This window comes from Chiloscyllium punctatum, chromosome 34 (assembly GCF_047496795.1).
Source record: "Chiloscyllium punctatum isolate Juve2018m chromosome 34, sChiPun1.3, whole genome shotgun sequence".
NCBI lineage: Eukaryota > Metazoa > Chordata > Chondrichthyes > Orectolobiformes > Hemiscylliidae > Chiloscyllium > Chiloscyllium punctatum.
Genome location: NC_092772.1, coordinates 66,692,780 through 66,709,902, shown reverse-complemented (window position 1 = coordinate 66,709,902; position 17,123 = coordinate 66,692,780). Strand labels below are relative to the sequence as shown.

At 48.3% G+C, this 17,123-nt stretch overlaps 1 long non-coding RNA gene across 1 annotated transcript in view; it reads left to right on the top strand.

Moving 5' to 3' along the window:
* LOC140458919 (uncharacterized) overlaps positions 1 to 17,123 on the top strand; it is an 81,158-nt gene that overhangs the window by 38,082 nt on the left and 25,953 nt on the right. The window contains exon 4 of the long non-coding RNA XR_011953745.1: positions 6,488 to 6,614. This is a non-coding gene — a long non-coding RNA (uncharacterized lncRNA). The remainder of the gene's footprint in view (positions 1 to 6,487; positions 6,615 to 17,123) is intronic.

The window sequence follows — 17,123 nt, the reverse complement described above, 5'->3', positions numbered from 1 at the left end:
TACTCTGTGTGAATAATCCACTGGCCTGAGAATCGTCAATTCTGTGTTTAAATAACCCATGGCTTGAGGGTTATCAATACCATGTGTGAATAATTCAGTGGCCTGAGGTTGGTCAGGACAGTGTGTTCATTAATCCTGTGGCTTGAGAATGGTCAATACAGTGTGTGAATAATCCTTTGGACAGTTAATGGTTGGTTCCATGTATGAATATTCCTGTAGCCTGTAAACTGTCAAGGCAGTTGGTTCAAAAATCCAGTGGCCGTAGGCTGGTCAATACTGTGTGTGAATAATCCTGTGGTTTGCGGATGGTCAATACTGTGTGTGAATAATCCTTTGGATAGTGAATTGTCATTACCATGTGCGAATAGTCCTTTGGCCTGCGAATCGTCAATACTGTGTGTGACTAAACCTGTGGCCTGAGAGTAGTCAATACTGTGGCTGAATAAGGCTGTGGTCTGTGAATGGTCAAAACTGTGTGTTAATAATCTGTGGCCTTGGATGGTCAATTCTGTTGTGAATAATCTTGTGGCCGGAGGCTGGTTAATACCGTGAATAATCCTGTGCCAGGAGGATATTCAATATTGTGTGTGAATAAACCTGTGGGCTGTGACAGTCAATGCTGTGTGTGAATTATCCTTAGACAGTGAATGGTCAATACCCTGTGTGAATAATCCTCTGGCCTGGGAATGGTCAATACTGTGTGTGAAAAACCCTTGGCCTGAGGATTGCCAATACTGTGTGTGAGCAATCCTGTGGCCTGAGAATGGTCAAAACTATGTGCGATTAATCCTGTTGACTGGGGTTGTTCAATGCTCTGTATGAATAATCCTGTGGTCTGTTAACGGTCTACGCTGTGTGTGAATAATGCTGTGGACTGTGAATGGTGAATACTGTATGTGAATAATCCTGCGGTGCGTGGGTGGTCAATATTATTTGTGAACAATCCTGTGACCTGAGGATGGCCAAAACTCTGTGGGAATTGTCCTGTGGCGTGAGGATGGTCAGTTCTGTGTAGGAATAATCCTTTGGCCTGGGGAAGGTCAATACTGTGTTTGAATAATCCTGTGCATGGTGAATACTGAATATTGTGTGTGAATAACCCTTGGATGGTCATTACTGTGTGAGAACAATCCTGTGATCTAAGGGTAGTGAGTATTGTCTGTGAATAATCCTGCAGCCTGAGGGTGATCAATACACTGTGTGAACAATCCTGTGGTCTGAGAATGGTCAAACCTGTGTATGAATAAAACTGAGACCTGTAAATGGTCAAGACAGTGTGTTCATTAATCCTGTGGCCTAATGGTGGTCAATACTGTGTTTAAGTAATCCTGTGACCTGGGAATGTTTGTTTATTTTTTTTGAGTATCCCTGTGTACTGAGGATGGTCAACACTGTGTGGGAATAATCCTGTGGCCTGAGAATGGTTAATACTGTATGTAAATAATCCTGGGAAGTATGAATGCTCAATACTGTGTGGGAATAATCCTGTGGCCTGATGATGGTCAATACTTTATGTGAATAATTCTGTTATGTGAGGATGGTCAGTATATTGGGTGAGTAATCCTGTGGCCTGATGATGGTCAGTACCTTGTGAAAATAATCCTGTGGCCTGAGGATCATCAATACTGTGTGTGAAAAATCCTGTGGCTTGAGGTAAGTCAATACTGTATATGAATAATCCTGTGTCCTGATAATGATCAATACCGTGTGTAAATAATCCTGTGGTCTGAGGATGGTCAATACTGTGTGTCACTAATCCTGTGGCCTGTGAATCATCAACACAGTGTGTGAATAATCCTGTGCCTTTAAAGTGACAAGGCAGTGGGTTCAAAAATCCTGTGGCCGTAGACTGGTCAATACTGTGTGCAAATAATCCTGTGGCCTGTGAACGGTCAATACTGTGTGTGAATTATCCTTGGACAATAAATGGTCAATACTGTGTGTGAATAATCCTCTGGCCTGTGAATCATCAATACTGTGTGTGAATAACTCTTAGCCTGAAGATGGTCAAAACTATGTGATTAATCCTGTTGCCTGTGGTTGTTCAATACTGCGGGTGAAAAATCCTGTGGCCTGTGGATGGTCATTTCTGTTTGTTAATAATACTGTGTCCTGAGGATGGTCAATACTGTGTGTGAATAATCCTGTGCACTGCGACTGCTCAATACTCTGTATGAATAAACCTGTGGCCTGAGAGTAGTCAATAAAGTGTGGGAATAATCCAGTGGCCTAAAGATAGTCCATACTGTGTGTGAATAAGGCTGTGGCCTGTGAATGGTTAATACTGTGTGTTAATAATCTGTGGCATGTGGATGGTCAATACTGTTGTGAATAATCTTGTGGCCGGAGGCTGGTTAATACAGTGTGTGAATAATCTTGAGGTCTGATGATGGTCAATACCGTGAATAATCTTGTGCCCTGAGGGTGTTCAATATTGTGTGTGAATAAACCTGTGGCCTGTGACGGTCAATGCTGTGTGTGAATTATCCTTAGACAGTAAATTGTCAATATTGTGTGTGAATGACCTTTGGCCTGAGGATGGTCAATACTGTGTGTGAACAATCCTGTGGCCTGAGGGTGGTCAAAACTGCGTGTGAACAATCCTGTGGCCTGTGAACCATTAATACTGTGGTCTAATAATAATAGTATGGCCTGTGGATGGACTATACAAAGTGTTGAATAATCCTGTGCAATGTGAATGCTCAATACTGTGTGTGAATAACCCTGTGTACTATGAATGCTCAATAATGTGTGTGAATAATACTGTGGCCTGTGCATGGGCAATACTGTCTGTGAATAATCCTGTGACCTGTAAGTGGTCAAAACCGTGTGTTCATTAATCCTCTGGCCGGAGGATGATCAATACTATGTGTGATTAATCCTGTGTCCTAAGAATTTTGAATATTGTTTGTGAATATTCCTGTGGCCGGAGGTTGGTCAATACTGTGTGTGATTTATCCTCTGGCGTGTGAATCATTAGTACTGCGTGTGAATAACCCTTGGCCTGAGGATGATCAAAACTGTGTGTGAGTAATCCTGTGGCCTAAGAATGATCAATACGATGTGTGATTAATCCTATTGCCTGAGGTTGTTCAATCCTGTGTGAGAATAATCCTGTTACCTGTAAATGGTCAATGTTTGTGTGAATAATCCTGTGGGCTGTGAATGGTCAATACTGTGAGTAAATAATCCTGTGGACTGAGGATGGTCAACACGATGTACAATTAATCCTTTGGACTGTCAATGGTCAATACTGTGTGTGCATAATCCTGTGGCCTGAGGGTGGTCAATATTGTATGTGAATAATCGTCCGGCCTGATGATGGTCAATGATGTGTATGAGTAATCCTGTAGCCTGTGAATCATCAATACTGTGTGGGAATAGACCTTTGCCTGATGATGGTCAATACTGAGTGTGAATAATTCTGTGCGCTGTGACCGCTCAATACTCTGCGTGAATAAACATGTGGCCTGAGTGTAGTCAACACTATGTTTTAATAATCTGTGGCCTGTGCATAGTCAATACTGTTTGTTAATAATACTGCATCCTGTGAATGGTCAATACTGTGTGTGAATAATCCTGTGGCCTGAGGGTAGTCAATACTGTGTTTGGGTAATCCTGTGACCTGTAAATGTTCAAGACAGTGTGTTCAAAAATCCTGTGACCATAGGCTGGTCAATACAGTGTGTGAGAAATCCTGTGACCCGAGGATGGTCAATACTCTGTGTGTGGATACTCCTGTGGCCTGATAATGATCAATACTGTGTGGGAATAATCCTGTTGCTTGAGGATGTTCAATAATGTGTGTGACTAATCCGGTGGCCTGATGATGGTCAATGCTGTGTGGTCATAAGCCTGTGGCCTGTGAATCGTCAGTACTGTGTATGAGTAATAATGTGGCCTGTGGATGGTCAATGCTGTGTGTTAATAATCTGTGGTCTCTGCATGGTCATTTCTGTTTGTTAATTATACTGTGGCCTGTGCATGGTTAATAGAGTATGAATAATTCTGTGCGCTGTGAATGCTCAAAACTGTGTGAATACTCCTGTGTCCTGAGGACGGTCAATACAGTGTGTGAATTATCCTTTGGCCTGTAATTCGTAAATACTTTATGTAAATGCTCTTGTGGGCTGAGGGTGGTCAATAGTGTGTATGAAAAATCCTGTGGCCACTGACGTGGTGGTTTTGGATGAGCAACTGGTTGATCCTCTCCCTCCAATGTCCCACCCTATCTCTCTACAAACCCCTCCAACTGCAGCAGTCTGTACTGGCTTTGTAATACCGTTCAGGCCCTGACCACTCTCTGTAACACTCTCACCACCTCCAGCACCTTCATCTCTCCCTGTTCCTGTCACGTCATTAAACCCTGACAATGATTCCCGTTCCACCTGCCCTCTTCCTGCTCGCAGACCCTTTGCAATCCCTTTAAAACTTACTCTTAAAGCACGCTCTCACTTCTGGATTTTAAGCACGTTTTGCTGATCTTGTTTGCCTCATAATCTAATATGATCCATTTTGTCCTGAGTGAGGGACAGGAGTGAGTTTCTTGTTGAGGTTTTGTCTGTTTTGATGGAATGTACTTTTTTTGAGTGATTTACACTGTTCCTTCAAATGTTTTCCACTGTTCATTTACAGATACATGTTCCAGTCTGTTTAGCCTATTTACCTTGGTCACTTCTCCTGTCAAATGTACGCAATTGGCTATTTTTGTTTTTCATTGTAACTTGTCCTTTCTGTGATTCACTCTAAAACTTTATATTTCTTTAAACTGCACTTTATCACAATTTCCCGGAGGATCTCTCCAGGTGACATTACTCATTCACTAAGTTTCATCACACAACCATCGATCTGACATAGTTATGTCCCTAGCTAATTGCACAATGTATTATTCAAAGAAACACTGAAAAAAAAAATTATCTGTACTTCCCTTCCACTATCACTGTTGCCAGTGTGATTTTCCCAGATTATGCGAATATTGAAGTTTCCCAAAATTATCACAATACCTTTGTTAAAAAATTCCAATTAATTCCTGTTTAATGCAGTAATGTGCAATGAAATGCTGTTCGGTGGCTAAAAGTGTTCTGCTGTTTCTGTCCTTGGCAAGTAGTAGCCAGAATTTACATTCAGACTGACTCTACTTCATGATCTGCGGCCAAATGCTTTCTCTAAAATGCCTTTGTTATCCATTATAGTTCTCGTTGCGCATTTTGCCTGAGTTTCTGCAAGGTTGTGAGCTATTGAATACTTATGTTCACCTTTTGTTCGCCCTGTAACCATGTCTCCCTGGTGTCTAAATTTATTTTATCTCCGTGTCACAAATCCATCTACCTTATTGCAGAGACCTTGTCCATGCGAAAAAAAAGACAATCTACTCTTTCCCAAAATGTCCTGTCACATACCTATTCTCTGATGTACAGGTTAAGTTAAACTCTGTCCCTTTCGGTTCCTTTCTGCTTGTCTTCAGCCAAATTCCCATGCTGTTCCGATGCGTCATCTTTTCTCTTTGGATTTGGAAAGCTCCTTTCACCTGAACCCTGTCCCGGCATCCTCTCTGTCAGTTTAAAGCCCTGTCCATAAACCTACCGACATGATTGGCCAGGACACTGGTCCCAGCGCGGTTCCAGTGGGTCCATCCTAATGGATTATTTTTAAAAAAATCAGGTATGGGATGTGGGTGTCTCTGGCTGACCAGCCTTTCTTGTCCAGCCCGAGCTGCCATTGAGCTGAGTAGCTTGCTCAGCCATTTCAGAGAGTAATTGAGAGGCAAACACTTTGCTGTGGTTATGTAGTGCAGAGCTGAAAATGTGTTGCTGGAAAAACTCAGCAGGTCAGGCAGCATCCAAGGAACAGGAGAATCGACGTGTCGGGCATAAGCCCTTCTTCAGGAATGTAGTGCAGACCATGTTAGGATGGGCAGATGTCCATCTCTGAAGGACAAGTGTACGGGTTTTTTGTACATCAGCAATGATCTCACACTTACATGTGGATTGTTAATTACTATTTTTTAAATTATTGATTTCAAATTCCACCATTTCTGATGGTGGGATTCAAACCTTTCTCCCCTGTACCTTAGTTGAGGTTTTGGATACGTGCTGTAGTAATACCACTCGGCCATCACCTCACCTGCTCAATGGTTGCCCATCCCTGAACACTGACACCAGTGCATCATGAAGCTAAACCCGTTTTTCTGACACAATTGTTTGATCTTGATAACTTGCTGCACTCTGGTGATATCACTCAGTCTCTCTCCATATCCTTTACTGTATGGGTCTAATTGCTGCCTCTGTCAGTGTCTCTCACTCAGAATCTCCAGATCCTGAGCCAACAGAATTCTCCACTCCAGAGAGACGCAGCAGCACAGGCCAGGGATGGAAACTGAGATTTTCCAGATCCCTGTGGGACACAGTGCCATTTTCTATGTGTAACCCTCACAGCATCAGTCTAATTTAACATTCTGTCTATCTCTCTGTCTCCTACATGTACTCAGGAAGGTCCTGACTCAATAGACTTCCCAACTGCTGGGTGTCTCGTCAATCATCACATTGAAGATGGTTGGTCAGCCAGAGAGACAAAGAGCAGGGGGATCTGGAGCCTTCAATAAATCCTGCAGGAAGGTAAGATCATTAACAGTGCACAGAGCAGAGAGCAATGAGAGGGCTCCAAACATCAGCTAACAGGACATGACATAGATACAGTGCTGGATGGGGAGCACAATACAGACATACCCCAGGCTCAATCCCTGCCCATAATGTAAGGTCTGTTGTACTAAGACTAACCACACTGTAACACTGAATCTATGTCATATCTTGGTGACCAACGTCTTCAATAATATTTAAAATCCTATAACAGTTGCTATCTTTGTAACCTCCTCCCTTCCTTATAGTCACTTCACTAATTTGAAGCATACTGCACTCCAGCCTACCATTCCGATCACTGTAACTTGCTTCAGTGTCTACAACATGTCTTATCTCAGTAGTCTCCTCCTCTTTAACTGCATACAGAGTCATGTAACACGGAAACAGAACCTTCACTCCAACTCATCAATTCTGACCATGATTCTTAGACTAAATGTGTCACATTTGCCTGCATTTGGCCCTTATCTCTTCAAACCTTCTCCTCTCCATGTATCTCCCCAAATGTCTTTTCCATGTTGTAATTGTCCACGTTTCTCCATGTGGCCCTGGCAGTCCGTTCCGTCTATGTACCATCCTCTGTGGATAATGTTGCCCCTCAGCTCCCTCTTTAAATCCTTGCTCTCTCACCTCCTGTTTATACCCTCTAGTTTAGGACTCACCTACCCTTGGCTTTTCACCTTACTGAGGCCCCGCATGGTTTTATAAACCTTTATAAGGTCAATCCGTATCCTCCTCTGCCTAAGGCAAATATTTAGGTCAATGTTACACATGTCTCCAAATCATATCAAAGCTCTGGACAATGAAGGAAAGTGCGTCATACTGCTTTCACCGCCCTGTCCAACTGCAATGTCACTTCCGAGGAACAATGTAACTGCAGCCCTTGGTGTCTCTCTGTTCGACAACACTGTCCAGGGCCAAACCATTAACTGTGTTAGTCCTCCCTGGTTTGTCTCAACAAAACCCAACACCATATGTCAACTGCATCTTTCATTCCTTGATCCACTGGCCCCGTTGTTCAAGAGCCCCTTTGATAACCATATTCACTGCACACGACGCGATTAATTTGATCATCTGCAAACTTACTAACAATGACTCCTATATTCTCAATCAAATCGTTTATGTAGATGATACATATCAGTTGACCCAGCCCCGATCCTTATAGCACTCCTCTGGTCACAGGCCTCCATTCTGAACAACAATCCTCTCCCACCTCCCTCTGTCTCCTACTGTCAAGCCAATTTTGTATCCAGTTGGCTAGCTCTCCCTGATCCCATGTGATCTAACCTTCTGAACCAGTATATCATGCTAAACCCTGTCAAAGACCCTGCTGACTTTAGTGTAGACAATGTATGGTCACCACTTCAACAAAAGCAATCAAGTTAGTGAGACCTGACTTTGTATACACAAAGCTGTGCTGACTATCTTTCATCAATCCTTGCCTTTGCAAATGCATGTAACTCCTGCCTGGCAGAATCACTTCCACAACCTACCCATCACTGACCTCTGGCTAATTGGTCTTTAGTTCCCTAGCATTCCATCAGTGTTTCTCAAATAATTGACCAAAACTATATTCTTGTCAGAGTTGTACAGCATGGAAACAGACCCTTCAGTTGGTACTAAACATAATTTCAAACTAAACCCATCTCAGCTGCCTGTTGCTGGCCCATATCCCTCCAAACATTTCCTATTCCCGTACTTAACCAAATGTCTGAAAAACGTTGTTATTGTACCCACATCCACCCCTTTCTCAAGAAGTTCATTCCACACTCAAACCGCCCTCTGTAACAATTTGACCCTCATGTCGTTCTTTTGAAGATCTCTCTCCTCGAACATTAAAAATGTGGACCCTTTTCTTGAGACTCCCCCATCCTGGGGAAAATGCAGCTACCGTTAATGCTATCTAAATCTCTCATTATCTTATAAACTTCTATAAGGTCACCTCTCAATCTTGAGGCTCCTGCCATTTTTCAGAACTCAAGCCTTCCATACTCAACAACATCCTGGTAAATCTCTTCTGAACCCCTTGCAGCTGAATAATATCCTCCCTATAACTGGGTGACCAGAGCTGGACAGAGTGTTGCAGAAGAGGCCTCACTGATATTGGTACAATCACAACATGACGTCCCAAATCCTACACTCAATGGACTGAGCAATAGTGTGTTTGTTCTCCCTCGCTGTGTGTGTGCGTGTCCCTCCCTTGCTGTGTGTGTGTGTGTGTGTGTGTCCCTCCCTCGCTGTGTGTGTGCCTGTCCGTCCTTTGCTCGGTGTGTGTGTGTGTGTGTGTGCCTGTCCCTCCTTTGCTCGGGGTATGTGTGTGTGCCTCCCTCGCTGCGTGTGTGTGTGTGTGTCTCCCTCGCTGTGTATGTGTGAGTTCCCCCCTTGCTCTTTGTGTGTGTGTGTGTGTGTGTCCCTCTTGGTGTGCGTGTGTGCTTGGCCCTCCCTCGTTGTGTGTGCATGTGTCTCCCCCTCGCTGCGTGCGCGTGTCCCTCTCTTGCTCTGTGTGTGTGTGTGTGTTTGTGTGTGTCCATGTCCCTCCCTGGCTGTGTGTGTGTGTGTGTCCCTCTCTTGCTGTGTGTCTGTGTTTGTGTGCTTGAGCATGTGTGTGTCCATCCCTCGCTGTGTGTACGTGTCCCCTCTTGCTGTGAGTATGTGTGACCCTTTTACAGTTAATGTGAGTGTCCTTCCCTTGGTGTGTTTGTGTGTGTGTGTGTGTCCCTCCCTTGCTTTGTGTCTGTGTGTGTGTGTGTGCGTGTCCCTCTCTTGCTTTGTGCCTGTGTGTGTGCGCGCCTCTTGCTGTGTGCATACGTGTCACTCCCTCGCTCTGTGTGTGTGTGTGTGTGTCCCTCCCTTGTGTGTGTGTGTGTGTCCCTCCCGTGTGTGTGTGTGTGTGTGTGTGTGTCCCTCCCTTGTGTGTGTGTGTGTGTGTGTCCCTCCCTTGTGTGTGTGTGTGTGTGTGTGTGTGTGTGTGTGTGTGTGTGTCCCTCCCTTGCTTTTTGTGCGTATCCCCACCATTGTATGTCCGCATCGCCCCTCGCTGTGTGAGTGCCTGTCCCCCCTGGCTGTGTGTGCGTGTGTCCCTCCCTCGTCATGTCTGTGCGTGTCCCCTCCCCCTGAGTGTGCGTGCCCCTTTGCAATTTCTGTGCACATGCCCTCCCCCTCGCCGTGTGTCTGCTTGTCCATCCTTCCCTGTGTGTGTGCGTGTCCCTCCCTTGCTGTTTATGTGCGTGTCCCTCTCTCGCTCTGTGTGTTTGTGTACATCCCTTCCTCGCTGTGTGTGTGCATGTCCTTCCCTCGCTCTGTGTGTGTGTGTGTGTGTGTGTGTGTGTCCCTCCCTGGCTGTGTGTGTGTGTCCCTCCCTGGCTGTGTGTGTGCATGTCCTTCCCTCGCTGTGTGTGCATGTCCCTCCCTGGCTGTGTGTGTGTGCGTATCCCACTCTCACTGTGTGTGTCTGTGTTTGTGTGCTTGCGCATGTGTGTGTGTCCCTCCCTCACTGTGTGTGTGTGTGTGTGTATATGTATGCATTTCAATTCCTCACTGTGCCTGTGTGTCCCTCCCACGCTGTGTGCATGTGTGTGTCCCTCCCTCACTTTGTGTGTGTGTGTCCCTCTTGCTGTGTATGCGTCTCACTCCCTCGCTGCGCGCGTGTGTGTGTGTGTGTGTGTGTGTGTGTGTGTGTGTGTGTGTGTGTCCCTCCCTTGCTCTTTGTGTATATCCCCCTTGCAGTATGAGTGCATGTCCCCCCTTGCTGTGTGTGCGTGTGTCCCTCCCTCACCGTGTCAGTGCGTGTCCCCTCTACTGTGATTGCCCCCTCTCACTTTCTGTGCACATTTCCTCCCCCTCGCTGTGTGTGTCCCTCCTTCCCTGTGTGTGTGTGTGTGTGTCCGTCCCTCGCTGTGTGTGTTTGTGTATGACCCTCCATCGCTGTGTGTGTGCATGTCCTTCTCTCCCTCCTGTGTGTGTGTGTGTGTGTGTGTGTGTGTGTGTGTGTGTGTGTGTGTCCCTCCCTTGCTCTTGTATATATCCCCCTTGCTGTGTGAGTGCATGTCCCCCTTTGCTGTGTGTGCGTGTGTCCCTCCCTCGCCGTGTCTCTGTGTGTCCCTTTCACTTTCTGTGCACATTTCTTCCCCCTCGCCGTGTGTGTGCTTGCCCCTCCTTCCCTGTGTGTGTGTTTGTGTGTGTGTGTGTGCATGTCCCTCCCTGGATGTGTGTGCGCCTGTCACTCACTTGCTGTCTGTATGTGTCCGTCCCTTGTGTGTGTGTGTCCCTCCATTGCTCTTTATGGATATCCCCCTCACTGTGTGTGCGCATCTCCCCTCGGTGTGTGAGTGCATGTCCCCCCTTGCTGTGTGTGCGTATGTCCCTCCCTTGCTGTGCCTGTGCATGTCCCCTCTCGTTGTGTGTGCGTGCACCCTCTCAATTTCTGTGCACATGTCCTCCCCCTCGCCGTGTGTCTGCTTGTCCCTCCTTCCCTGTGTGTGTGCGTGTCCCTCCCTCACTGTGTGTGCGCGTATCCCTCCCTCGCTGCGTGTCTCAGCACGTCCCTCCCTCGCTGTGTGTGTGTCCCTTCCCCCCCGTTTGTGTGTATGTGTCACATCCTCACAGTCTGTGTTTGTGTGTGTCCCCTTCACTGCACGTCCCTTACTCGCTGTTTGTGTGTGTGTCACTCCATCGCGTTATGTGTATGTGTCTCTCTCTCTCACTGTGTGTGTGTGCATGTCCCTCCCTCGCTCTGTGTGTGTGTGTGTGTGTGTGTGTGTGTAAGTGTGTCTCTGTCCCACGTTGTGTGTATACATGTCCCTCCCTTGCTCTGTGTATGTGTGAGATCCCCCCCCTTGCTGTCTGTGTGTGTGTCCCTCTTGCTGTGTGTGTGTGTGCGTGGCCCTCCCTCACTGCATGTGCATGTGTCTCCCCCTCATTGTGTGTGCGTGTCCTCTCTTGCTCTGTGTGTGTTTGTGTGTGACCCTCCCTCGCTGTGTGTGCATATCCCTCCCTGGCTGTGTGTGTGCGTATCCCTCTCTTGCTCTGTGTGAGTGTGTGTGTGTGTCCCTGAAGATGTGCACGTGTGTGTGTGTCTCACCCTCGCTGTGTGTGCGTGCGTGTCCCTCCCTCGCTGTGTGTGTGTGCGTGTGTCTCCCCCTCACTGTGTTTGCGAGTGTTCCTCTCTTGCTCTGTGTGTGCATGTTTGTGTGCGTGTGTCTCTCCCTCGCTGTGTGTGTGTCCCTCTCTCGTTGTGTGTGTCTGTGTTTGTGTGCTTGCGCATGTCCCTCCCTCACTGTGTGTGTGTCCCCCACTTGCTGTGAGTATGTGTGTCCCTCTTGCAGTGTATGTGTGTGTCCCTCCCTCGCTGTGTGTGTGTGTGTGTCCCACTCTCGCTGTGTGTGCGTGTCCCTCCCTCGCTGTGTGTCTGTTTGTATCCCCTTAACTGTGTGTATATGTTCGTGTCCCACCCTCGCTTTGTGTGTGTGTGTGTCCCTCTTGCTCTGTGTGCGCGTGTCACTCCCTCGCTCTTTGTGTGTGTGTGTGTGTGTGTGTGTGTCCCTCTTGCTCTGTGTGCGCGTGTCACTCCCTCGCTCTTTGTGTGTGTGTGTGTGTGTGTCCCTCTTGCTCTGTGTGCGCGTGTCACTCCCTCGCTCTTTGTGTGTGTGTGTGTGTCCCTCCATTGCTCTTTGTGTATATCCCCTCACTGTGTGTGCGCTTCTCCCCTCGCTGTGAGTGCATGTCCCGCCTCGCTATGTGCGCGTGTCCCTCCCTTGCCTGTGCGTGTCCTCTCTCGCTGTGCGTGCATGTCCCCTCTCAATTTCTGTGCACATGCCCTCCCCCTCACCGTGTGTGTGCTTTTCCCTCCTTCCCTGTGTGTGTGTGTCCTACCCTTGCTGTGTATGCAGGTGTCCCTCCCTCGCTGTGTGTGTACATGTCCTTCCCTCGCTGTGTTTGTGTGCCCCTCCCACGCTGTGTGTGCATGTCCTTCCCTCCCTCACTCTGTGTGTGTGTGTGTGTCCCCTTCCCTCCCTCGCTCTGTGTGTGTGTGTGTGTGTGTGTGTGTGTGTGTGTGTGCGCGCGCGCTCCTCCCTCGGTGTGGGCGTGCGCGTGTCCCTCCCTCGCTCGCTGCGTGTGTGTATGTGTCCCTCCCTCGCTGTGTGTCTGCGGGTAACCCCCTCACTCTGTGTAGTGCGCGTGTCCCTCCCTCGCTATGTGTGTGTATGTGTCCCTCCCTCGCTGTGTGTCTGCGGGTAACCCCCTCACTCTGTGTAGTGCGCGTGTCCCTCCCTCGCTATGTGTGTGTATGTGTCCCTCCCTCGCTGTGTGTCTGCGGGTAACCCCCTCACTCTGTGTAGTGCGCGTGTCCCTCCCTCGCTATGTGTGTGTGTGTGTCTCTCCCTCGCTGTGTGTCTGCGGTAACCCCCTCACTCTGTGTGTTTGCGTATCGCTCCCTCGCTGTGCGTGTCCCTCCCTTGCTGTGTGTGCACGTGTCCCTCCCTCGCTGTGTGTGTGTGTATCTGTGCGTGTCCTTCCCTCGCTTTGCGTGTGTGTCCGTCCCTTGTGTGTGAGTGTGTGCCCACCTTGCTGTGTGCGTGTGTTCCACTCTTGCCATGTCTGTGTGTCCTCTCTCGCTGTGTGTGCGTGCCCCCTCTCAATTTCTGTGCACATGCCCTCCCCCTTGACATGTGTGTGCTTATAGCTACTTCGCGGTGTGTGCTTGTCCCTCCTTCGCGGTGTGTGCATGTCCCTCCCTTGCAGTGTATGTGCATGTCCCTCCCTCACTGTGTGTGTGTGTGTGTATTCCCCTCACCATAAGTGTGTGTGTTTGTCCCTTCCTCACTGTGTGTGTGCGTCTCTCCCTTGCTCTGTATTTGTGTTTGTGTGTGTGTGTGTCCCTCCTTCGCTTTATGTGTGCGTGTCCCCGTCCCTCGCTGTGTGTATGTGCGCATCCCTCCCTCGCTGTGTGTGTGTGTCCCTCCCTCGCCATGTGTCTGTCTGTATTCCCCTCACTGGGTGTGTGTTTGTGTGTCCCTCCTTCGCTTTGTGTGTGTGTGTCCCTCCCTCGCCGTGTGACTGTGTGTATGTGCGTGTCCCTCCATCGCTCTGTGTGTGTATGTGTGTATGTTTGTGCGTGTCCCTCCCTTGCTTTGCGTGTGTGTACCCCCTCTCAATTTCTGTGCACATGCCCTCCCCCTCGCAATGTGTGTGCTTGTCCCTCCTTTGCTGTGTGTCCCTCCCTCGCTGTGTGTGTGTGTGTGTGTGTCTGTGTCTGTGTCTTTGCTGTGTGTCTGTGCTTGTCCCTCCTTCGCTGTGTGTGTTTGTCCCTCCCTCGTTGTGTGTGCGTATCCCTTTCTTGCTGTGTGTATGCGTGTCCCTCCCTCGCTGTGTTTGTGTGCGCGTCCCCCCCTTGCTGTTTGTGTGCGTGTCCCTTCCTTGCTGTGTGTGTGTCTCTTCCTCATTGTGTGTGTGTGTGTCCCTTCCTCGCTGTGTGTGTGCGTGTCCCCCTCGCTGTGTGCGCGTGTCCCTCCTCGCTGTGTGTGTGCATGTCCTCCCCTCGCTGTGTCTGTGTGTGTGTGCGGATGCATGTCCCCCCCCCCCTTCGCTGTGTGTGTGTGTGTGTCCCTCCCTTGTGTGTGTGTGTGTGTCCCTCCCTTGCTTTTTGTGCATATCCCCACCATTGTATGTCCGCATCGCCCCTCACTGTGTGAGTGCCTGTCCCCCCTGGCTGTGTGTGCGTGTGTCCCTCCCTCGTCATGTCTGTGCGTGTCCCCTCTCCCTGAGTGTGCGTGCCCCTTTGCAATTTCTGTGCACATGCCCTCCCCCTCGCCGTGTGTCTGCTTGTCCATCCTTCCCTGTGTGTGTGCGTGTCCCTCCCTTGCTGTTTATGTGTGTGTCCCTCTCTCGCTCTGTGTGTTTGTGTACATCCCTCCCTGGCTGTGTGTGTGCATGTCCTTCCCTCGCTGTGTGTGCATGTCCCTCCCTGGCTGTGTGTGTGTGCGTGTCCCACTCTCACTGTGTGTGTCTGTGTTTGTGTGCTTGCGCTATGTGCGTGTCCCACCCTTGCTGCGTGTGCGCGTGACCCTCCCTCGCTGTGTGTGTGTCGCTTCCTCGCTGTGTGTGTCCCTCCCTCGCTGTGTGTCTGCGTGTATCTCCCTCACTGTGTGTGTTTGCATGTCGCTCCCTTGTGTGTGTGTGTGTGTGTGTGTGTGTCCAAAATTTGCACCATCAGTGAACTGGCCATCATAAGTTGACTGTGGTATTCAGGAATGTGTGGTATAAGTAAGTTCACCACGATAAATACAGGGTTTAATGTATAGGTAGAGGGGTGGGTCTGGGTAGGATGCTCTTCAGAGTTTTGGAATGGACTGGTTGGGCCGAATGGCCTGGTTGCACACGATGGCGATTCTATTCAGGTTATTGTCCAGCCCTGTCAACCATCCCCGTCTGTTACACCTTGCTTTATCCCCAATATTCTCCTTAACACTGTAATCTCCTCCAGACTCTAAAACACTCCTTGGCGATGTAACCTTCTCCAGTCCTTACAAAGATCGATATGTCTGTCACCTCTTCCTGCTTTTAGAACCCTCCCTATAACTATTACCATTTGGTACAGCACTCCCAATCATTGTTCCCTCTTGAAACTCCCATAAACCTTTGTATCTCTGAAAACTCATCTGGACTGTCTCAACTTCCCTTTGACAGTTACGTGCTGAGACCTGCGCTATATCAGTGAAGTAATTAAGTCTTGGCAACACTCACTGTTATAATCTCCCTCCAGCCTTACAGCACTGAGGATCTGTAGAAGCTCTTTTCAAACCGACAGCCATCTCTGTGTCTGTAATCTCCTCCACTCCCTATAATACATTCTCTCTGAGCTCCTCTGTAGTCCACTAAACACTCCCTAACACTGTCTGTATCATTGTAACCTTCTCCAAAAACACAACCTTCCCTATCTGTGTAAATCCCTACACCGGTCCCTGTCCCTCTCAGCTCCGTCTAACAATACAACCCTCCATGTCTGTGTATTCACCTTCAGTCTCTACTCACCTCCCTATCTGTGTAACCTTCTCCATGTATTTTTGCTTCAGTCTCTTCAACTGTCTCTATCAGTGTAACCTCTTCCAGACGTGAAAACTCTCCTCTTTCTGACTTACTCAGACCCCACACCCCTCACTATCTATAACCTACTCCTGTCTGAGAAACCTACCTCTGCAAATTGCTCCAACTCTTCAACTCTCCATAAGCTCCTGCAGCTCTTACATCCCTCCCTATCTACCAAATCTCTTCCATTCCCTAAACACCAACAGTCTGTGGAGACCCGACCACCATCCCGATCAGTGTAATCCTCTCAGGTCTCTGCAGTAATCCTGATCTGTCGAACTCACTCCATTCCTGTTCCTCTCCCAATCCGGTCCCTACAGAACCCACTATCTATTTAACACCCTCCTGTCACTATCACCCCCATGTCAATGTAAGCTCCTCCTGTGTCTCCACCATCTACCCATCTCCATAACCTTGTCCAGCTCTTACACCACTATCTGTTTAAACATCACCCTCCTCTACAACTTCCTCCTGTTTGTGCTATGCTCCCTTATCTGTGAAACTGTCTCCAACCAAAATTGTTATCCCAGTCTCTGAAAAGAAATCCAGATTCCACGGCCTCCATAACCCCCAGAACCTAAGCCTTCCTATGTCTATAAACGTCTTCAGTCACGACTCCCCTGTATATCTCAGTTTGTTCTTCCAGTCGATACAAAGCTCTTTATCTCTGTAATCTGCTCAGCTCCCTAAAACAGTCCCTGTCTGTGATCCAGCCCTGGCCTACAATCATCCTTATCCCTGTAAACTTCTCCATCCCTCCCAACATTCCCATCTCCATGAACCCCAGTCAGCCCTACAGCTCTCCACATTTCTGTAACCTCCTGTGGGTCTATGGTCCTCCTTCCCTGTGAAACCACCTCCAGTCCCCACACCCCTCCCAATCTGGGTCCTCTGCTCCAGATCAGACCATTGCTGTCTCTGTAAACACCTCCACTCCTGCCAACTCTTCCCATTTGTGTAACCTCGTTCAGACCCCATACTCTCCAGCTTCCTGAATCCTCTTCCTGCATTGCAATCAAAACCACATGTTTTTGTAAAATCCTCCAGTGCTTACACTCTCCCCAACTCAGTAACCTTTTGCGGTCCTAACAAAGCACCTAAACTATGAAACCTCTCATTTCCCTACAATTCTCCCTCCCTCCCTCTTCAAATGCCTTCATCACCATGAGACCTCACAATTACTAAAGCCTCCTTTTGGCACTGCCACCCTCCTAATATCTGCAAAATCCTCGTGTCCTGATATCCCTCCCTATCTCTGTAACTCCCTCCACCCTCCAGTGTCATTCTGGGGAACATGGCAGAGGAGAGAAGATTTGTAGTGTCTGGACCATGTTACGGAGGTAGAATTCTGGGCATTACAGATTTGGCCGAATGTCTGTGGTGTGCAGATTATTGGCGAGGACTCTA